Source organism: Octodon degus, unplaced genomic scaffold (assembly GCF_000260255.1).
Source record: "Octodon degus isolate 3935 unplaced genomic scaffold, OctDeg1.0 scaffold00102, whole genome shotgun sequence".
NCBI classification, from domain to species: domain Eukaryota; kingdom Metazoa; phylum Chordata; class Mammalia; order Rodentia; family Octodontidae; genus Octodon; species Octodon degus.
The window spans coordinates 2,804,215-2,813,037 of NW_004524678.1; the positions used below are offsets into that span (position 1 = coordinate 2,804,215).

At 40.5% G+C, this 8,823-nt stretch overlaps 1 pseudogene; it reads right to left on the bottom strand.

Moving 5' to 3' along the window:
• Positions 1-549: 549 nt before the first annotated feature.
• Positions 550-1,223, bottom strand: LOC101580660 (annotated as a pseudogene).
• Between the last annotated feature and the right edge of the window lie 7,600 nt (positions 1,224-8,823).

Here is an 8,823-nt window from a genome sequence, read left to right on the forward strand (position 1 = left end):
GAGCCAAATGTCCTCAGCTACGGCCTTATCTTGTCCTTTGAGACCTCACAGCTTCACAGGCCACTACAGGCCTCATCCGGAACCAGTGACTCACAGAGCTTCACTTACTATGAGTTTGCTGTCTATCTCCAGAAGGGAGCCTAAGCCTGGAGGCTTGAGTAGGATGTATTACTATGTATCCTACACACATGTAAACATGAAAAGCCAGTTGGTTAATATTAACTTCTACTCAGAACTGCTTTATAGTGGTCTTTATCATACATCTGAGTAATCCCTTGCCTCCCTCTTCTCTTCCACCCCTCCTCCCCACATACCCAATTATGAACAGAGCTTCAATCATGAAGATCACTTACCAGGACAGGGGTTGGTTCTCAACATGGCCTGCTGCCTATTTTTATAAATAAAGTTTTATTTATTTTTTTCAAGAGGTATTGTTTACTGAATTAAATTAGTGACTTAAAAATCTGTACCACATATACGTATGACTTTTAATTTTGCATCAGGTCACCACACATCAGATTTACACAGTCCTCCCAGGCAGGTAACCCAAGAAAGTTTCTAAGTGGCGCTAACACAAATCCTCTTTCCTTCATCACAAGTAAATTAAGAATTTTAAGTTTACAGATGTGTAAAACATCAACACACCTCAGCTAAAAAGCCTACTTTTAAGAAAAAAGGGCGTGTTCTCATTTTTGGCCTAAATTTTATTTAATTCTTCCCAGTCGATCCAAAGCCTCCAGAACCCCTTTCCGTGTCATCCAAGCCGTGCACTTCCTCTATCTCTGGGTAGTAGATCGCTCACAAATAAGCTGGGCGATGCGGTCGCCCTTTTTCACTTCAAACTTCTCTTTGCCAAAGTTAAACAGCACAACACCAACGTTTCCTCTGTAATCTTCATCGATGACCCCAGCTCCGACATCTATGAAGTGTTTGGCAGCCAAGCCCGAGCTGGAGCCACTGTGCCATAGCACCCAGAGGGAAGGGCGATCTGGATGTCCGTCTGCACGAGAGCTTTCTGCATGGGTGGTGTCGTGCAATCATAGGCGCTGTAGAGGTCGTAGCCGGCGGCGCGTGCGGAGCCCCGAGTCGGGGCGTGGCGTGCTCCGACAGCCGCACACAGCGCAGGAGGGCCGGGCCGCTTGCTGGGCGACACAGCGGCGGTGATGTCGTCGGAGCAGGGCATGGCAGCGAGAGGCGGACAGCAGACGGAGCGGGGGACACAAGGAGAGCCTTTATAAATAAAGTTTTATTGAGAAAAGTTATATTTTAGGGCCAGGGCCAGACAGATAGCTCAGTGGATTAACGTGCCTGCTTAGGCAGATGTAGGGACCGGGTTCGATCCCTGGCATGCCATGCTGGCCCCGCCCCTGGGGCGTGCTGAGATGGCAATTGAGACTGGGCGTGGTGGCATGTGCCTATAATCCCAGCGCTTGGGAGGCTGGAAACATACTATGATTCTGATCTGTGTAGTGAGACCCCCCTGTAGACCCTGTACTCAGTCCACCAGGGGGCGGGGCTGTCTGGCATGTGGTGCTGGGGGATTGAACCGCGGTCCCTGTGCTTTGCTGAGCTTGGTCTAAGTAGGTGCTTTAGACCACTGAGCCATCTCACCAGCCCAGACCCTGTACTTTTAAAAAGTCATATTCATTCATTAATCTCATCTATGCCTACTTATATCAATGGAAAACTTGAGAATTCTCGTTATGAGAGTGTATGGCCCACAAAGCTTAAAATATTTGCTATCTGGCCCTTTACAAGAAAAAAAATGTTGCTTACTATTCTAGGTATTTGTGAGCCACAAAGAGAGAAAGAACATGGAACGACCCTGGGGAATGAGAACTCTAACATCCTTAGATTGGCTGCTCGGGACCATATGTTTAAAAATTTTTTTAACTTTATTAGTTTTATTAGTACATGCTTGTATCTTGATAGAGGAATAAATTTCTCTTTTGTTTGACTTACTACTCAGATCACTGTCTTATAGTAGCTTATTTAAATCTAATATACTACAGAACAATATTCTGATGAATATAATTTCCTGTAACAAACATATAATGAGTAAATTTAATGTTTCCATAACAAATAATTTAATAGAGTTTAAACATAAGATTAAGAGTTATGTAAAACAACATTAATTACTTAAAGGCAAGATTTAACAGGAACTCTTGGTATCATAACTAGATAGAAAAATGTAAGAAAACAACTAATAGAATATGTATATATCTGAACAGATGGGAACATCACCCTAATGTGGTTTAAGTATTTATATTTATAATATTTTCAAGGTAAAATCTTTCTAAATAGGCTCCAGGTTTTACCCTTATTGAATAAGACAAAATGACGAACTCAGTGTTATTTGCTCAAAGCAGCTGTCCATGGAGTCTACTTTCTTGAAATTCTTTGACAAGTGGCCAATTAAGCAGGGCATGATGGCAGTGACTAAAGAGCCAGTGCTCTGGGAGGCTGAGGCAAGAGCTGGCGAGCTCGAGCCCAGCCTAGGCAACAGCGATTTAGTGAAACCCTGTGCCAAAATCAAAGTACTAAAAGGTCAGTGCAAAGACCCTGGGTTAAAACCCAGAACTTCCCTGCCCCTAAATAACTAATTGATACATCATTCTATAGAAAGCTAAATTTAAGAATACATGCCTTACAGTTTTCAATTATGAGAAGCTTAAGTGGCTTTTTAAGAGACAAAATGAAAAGGAAAATTAGTTTTCTCTTCTATAGGTCATCAACTATCTTAATATCTATCCCTTCTGTCTGAGCTTTTGGTACATCACTCAATAAGCTAAAGGACAACATGATTTTTTGTATTTGATTCTTTACTTCAGATGCTATGAGTTCAGAGAATTCTTTTTTCATTTCAGAAATTAATTCCGCTCTGAATTCCTCTATATCTTTCTGCTGTTGCTTATTTACTTTCGATGCAATTAATTCATACATTTGAGCTGAGCTAGTGTCCTCTGCACTTGTTCTGGGTGGGCACTGGGTTTCCTCCATATGTTTCTGCATTTGATTCTTTACTGCAGATGCTATTAATTCAAGGATTTCTTTTTTTATTTCCAATCTGAGTTCCTCTATACCTTTCTGCAGCTGTTTCTTTAATTCAGAACCTGTTGATTCATTGATTCCAGCTGTGTGACTCCCAATTTGTTCTGTGTTAGTGTCCTCTGCACTTGTTATGGGTGGGCTTGGGGTCGGAGATTGCATTTTGCTCCTTCTCGTTGTCATTTTGTATAGCACTGTCCTTTGACCTTTGTTGTAGAGCTTTGGTGCAGTTATAACCTTAGTACCAACCTAAATTCAGGTGCAGATCTATAAAGTTTGAATTTATCCAGCTGTGCCTGGCTTGTGTCTGGCTGCTGTGCTCAGCTCCTTCCTGCTGCAGCCCTTGGGAGTGAACCTGTTGTGCCCCTCTGGCAAGATGTTCTGCTCCTGGACTAGCTGGGTGTTTCTGTCCTACTCTCTCCGCAGGGACTGCAGCTGCAGAGTTTCACCCCAGGCCTCTATGCCAGGCCTGAGCTGAGTCTGAAGGGGACAAGGTAGAATAGGGGGGAGAGGAAGCTCTCCCACACACTCACCAGGCCTGGACTAAGGCTGGATCTGGGGGTCCCGATAACGCGGCAGAAGTTCTCACTCACTCGGCAGGCGTGGGGGGGGCTGCGGGTTGGGGGAGGTCCCAAGGGGGTGGAAGAGGGTCTCACCCATGCTGCGCCTGGGTTTGATTTTTTAAAAAAATCTTAAAATGTATTCAAGAGTTTATCAATAAAATTATGGAAAATAAAATAAAATGTATTCAAGAGAAATGAAAACACATTTACATGAAAACCTTTATATAAATACTTATAGTAGCTTTATTAATAACCATTAAAACCTGGAAAGGAGCCAACAGCTTTCAACTGGTGAATAAACACTCTACTTAGCAATGGAAGTAGGATACATTACTATGTAGCAATAACGAGGAGTGGATTATTGATACAGCCACAGCGATGAATCTCAAATGTGTTATGCTGGTGAAAGAAGCCTGAGTGGAAGGGCTCTCTTCTGTATTATTTCCTTTATAGAGCACTCTGGAAAAGACTACAGCAACAGAAAGACCAAGGGTTTCTAGAGAATGAAGGGATAAAGGAGTGAGTCCAAAGCGCAGTGCAGGGAATTTGGGAATGATGGGGTGTTCTGTCTTTATTCTTTGCTCATGGTATCAAACCGATAGGCCTTTGTTGAAATCCACAGAACTCCGAACTGAAAATAATAGATTTGACTCTGTACAGAAATTAAAGTACAAGTTAAAAGAAGAAATGCCAGAAATCAAAAAATAAAGAAGTATTACTAAAAATAGGTGAGGGTACAGACAGATGTTATATGTGGGTTTTATTTTTAAATCATTGTAGTATTCTTTCATTTGTATTTTAAAAACAAATGAAAACATAAAGCACACAAAATGAATGGAAGACTTAATGAATTATTGCAAGACAGGTATGTTTGTCATCAATGTGCAAATCAACTAGAGAGATTTCTAGTCACCCCATGTGTCCCTGGTATGCCCCATCCATTGACAACATCTGTAGCAACCCCTGTCTTCATTCCTATAATAATCACACCCTGGTCTACAGATAATCACCAGCCAGTACACACCCCTGGCCACCATCATCAAGACTTGCTTTAGTATTTATTTCTTTTTAGGGCTCATTGTCCACAGATTTCCCTTTTGTCTCCTTCCTTTCCAGACTGTTTATCAGTGAAGACCTCAGCCCCTTGGATGTGTTTCTCATAGTGTGGGTTTGGTGACACTGTGCTGGTGGTGAAGCCCAATGTGTTCCCCTGCTTTCTGAATTCCCTGTGCACAAGTGGACCTAGAGGATTGAACTGACACCGGTCCAAACCCACGCAAGGCCGTAGCTGCTACTTTGCTTTTTCAGCAAGAGTCCCTCTAATCGTGGAAGATAGATTTATACCCAGAATTCACAAAATTGGGCCAGGGATGTAGCTCATTGGTATAAGTGTCTGCCTGGAAAGTGCAAGGTCATGTGTGTGATTCCTGGTACCAAAAATAAAATAAAATTAAATAAAATTCACAAAACTAAATATAAAAGACACCTCAAAATTAAACTTTTAAATGATGCATGTTTTATGAGTTAACTGTTATACTTATGAGATTTCAAGCTTAAGGTTGCCCCTAAGCTCTGGGGGCTTTATGTATATATATTAAGCAAAGGAAATACATTGTGTATTTAGATTAATGCTTTGGATTCAAACACAGGACTCTGGGATTGTTCCACTTTTCATTTTGTTCCACTCAAATTCCAGTTCTCAAGGATACAGAGATGACAGATTGACAGCCTCAACATTTAGTTCTCCTTAACTGTAACTTTATATGCATGTAACAGGGACACGTAAAATATGTACACATTTATGCAATCTACTTTGATTCAATGGTATACCTAGTGAAATTAATATTGTGCTGTCAAACTGTCTTAATGCAATGTATGGGAAAATAGATCATGGTACACATCAATGTCTTTAACTTAACCTTAATTAAAATTAAAATTAAAATTCACATCAGTGGACAAATCATTTTCAAACAGAAACTTGTGAGGAAGCTCTAGGAAGCTGTTGACATACATGCAGTGTGTGAATTGAAAGCAGCAGATTAACAACTAGCCTTTCTTTACACAGGCAAGGAGGATGGGGAGTAAATATTTACAGTATGATTTGCCAGGCAATATGAGCTAAGTCTGTAATTACTCTCCTTCTTATCAGGAGCTTGCAGCTTTACCCGATCTGTTTACTAAGAAGAGCAAAGAGCTTCCTTTTAATATTTGGAGTTGGTATTAATGGATTCAAGGTTGAGAAATGAGTTTGATAACAGCTGGTGGAATGTGGGCTGCAGAAAACTAGCTTTATTCATGCAAGGTTGCAAGCTTTGTTTGTCATATGAAGTTTCCTCAGTCACCACTTAGTGTGACTTGCTGTGGACTGTGACCTTATTCATCTGGTATTTTGAAAATAAAGTAAAAAATGACTAATATCTAAATTGTAAGTCATAAAAAATAGTCTTCTGGGGAGAGCTTCTGGATACTCTGTGCCGGCGGGACCGACTACTGGTCCCAGCCCAGGCACAGCATGGGTGAGATCCTCTTCCACCCCCTTGGGACGCCCCCCCCCACTCCGCAGCACCTCCCACACCCCACCTGCCACGTAGGAATTTCTGCCGCATTCCGGGAATCCCCAGACCCAGTCCTAGCCCAGACCCAGTGAGTGTGTGGGAGAGCTGCCTCTCCCCCCTACTCCACCTTGTCCCCTCCAGGCTCAGCTCAGGCCTGGCATACACGCCTGGGGTGTAACCCTGCAGCTGCAATCCCTGCAGAGAGTGTAGAGGATAGATCCAACCAGCTAGTCCAGGAGCAGAACATCTTGCCACAGGGGCACAACAAGTTCACGCTCAAGGGCAGCAGCAGGAAGGAGCTGAACACAGCAGCCAGACCCAAGCCAGGCACAGCTGGATAAATCCAAACTTTGTACATCTGCACCTGAACTTCAGTACGTGCTAAGGTTATAACTACAACGAAGATCTACAACAAAGGCCAGAAGACAGTGCTACACAAAATGACGAGAAGGAAAAATGCAACCTCAGAACCCAAGCCCAGCTGTAACAAGTGCAGAGGACACTAACACAGAACAAATCGGGAATCACACAGCTGAAAGCAATGAATCAATGGCTTCTGAAATAAAGAAACAGCTGTAGAAAGGTATAGAGGAACTCAGATTGGAAATAAAAAAAGAAATCCCTGAATTAATAACATCTGCAGTAAAGAATCAAATGCAGAGACATATGGAGGAAACCCAGTGCCCACCCAGAACAAGTGCGGAGGACACTAGCTCGGCTCAAATGCATGAATTAATAGTTTTGATAGTAAATAAGCAACAGCAGAAAGATATAGAGGAAATCAGAGCACAATTCTTTTCTGAAATAAAAAAAGAATTCTCAGAACTCATAGCATCTGAAGTAAGGAAGCAACTACAGAAACATAGGGAGGAAACCCAATCAGAAAAAAACACTGCAGTAAAAGAATTTATAACTGCTTCTAAAGAAGACATTGATAAAAAAAATAGAGGAGATTAGAAAAATGACGGATTCCTTGAATGAGCAATACAGGAAAGAAATAGATCACATGCAGCAGAGTCAAAGAGATATAGAGGAAATTAAAACCTCAATCACAAGCTTGCAAAACTGTTTAAGTGAAAGTGAAGATAGAGTTTCAAATCTTGAAGATGCTGGTGCAGCTAGTGAAAAGGTAAGAAAGGATCTCTTAAAAACAACGAGGATGCAAGAAAGAATAATCCATCACCTACAAGATGATGAAAGGTGAACAATGTGAGACTAATAGGCATCAATGAGAAAGAAGGAGTCAATACAAAGGACATTAAAAAAAAAATGGGCAGAAGTAATAGCAGAAAACTTCCCAAATATGAGGAAACAATCTGACATTCAGGTAACTGAAGCATACAGAATGCCAAGTAACCTCAACCCAAAAAATAGTCTTCCTAGACTGGGTGTGGTGGTGCATGCCTGTAATCCCAGAGCTTGGGAGGCTGAAAACAGGAGGATCACTATGGTCCAATCTACATAGTGAGACCCTATACTAAATACATTTAAAAAAAAAAAAAAGCAATCGTCTTTCTTTCCTATAAAATAAATAAATGCATAAAATACTTTAATTTCAAAATACAATATACAATATAATTTCAAATATCAGATGCTACTGCTATATATTAAATATATATTGGATATATAAGTTTGGCTGCAAAAAGAGGGTTAAATTGTTTTGTTAGCTTGGTATATTGGGCATTCAGCTTGTCTCCCATTTTAAATACTAGTTTGTTGTTTTTTAAAAAGTGTTCAGTTGGACAGTTGAAATCACCCCACAGATCCACATAGTATTTACCACTCACTGAAATGTATATTAATCAAAAAATTAGATGAGATTTTAATAAATATTTAATAAGAAGGAAGGGAAATATGAATCAATAATAGAAGGAAAGAAGCAGTGAATACCTAATTAGTTTTGTGTTCTTTTTCAATTCTTTTTCCATTTTCTTCTGTTTTTCTTTCTTTTTCCAATTTTGCATGATATATCTGGTAATTTGAACAACTAATTTGAATACAAATATGTTTCAACACCATGCAATATAACAAATACTGTGAAATTCATATTACTTTGTTTAGTGAAATTCTGCATCATTTTTAATTTTTCTGTTTTAATACTATTTTGTATTTTCTTTAAAAAACAGAATAAAAAAAAAACAACTTTTTTTCATCCGTTCTTCCTTTGATCGGCATTTGGGTTGCTTCCAAGATTTAGCTATGACAAATTATGCTGCTATAATCATGGGTGCACATAAAACATTGGGGTATGATGTTTTTAGTTTTTCTGGAAAAATACCCAGGAGGGGAATAGTTGAGTTGAATGGGACCTCCAATCCTAGCTTTTTGAGGAATCTCCACACTGATTTCTGTAGTAGTTGCACTAGTCTATACTCCCACCAACAATGGAGAAGGGTTCCTTTATCCCCACAGCCCCGCCAGCATTCGTTATTGGCTGACTTTTTGATGATAGCCAATCTTTCCAGAGTGAGATGAAATCTCAGTCCTGTTTTATTTTATTATTATTTTAAAACATTTATTAATCTATTTGGTACAGGGTCTCACTGCGCAGCTCAGACTCCTAGTGATTCTGTTGTCTCAGCCTCCCCTGTGCTGGGATTACAGGTATGCGCCACCATCCCCAGTTTCAGTGGCTGGCTTGGCACAGGGTCGGTGCT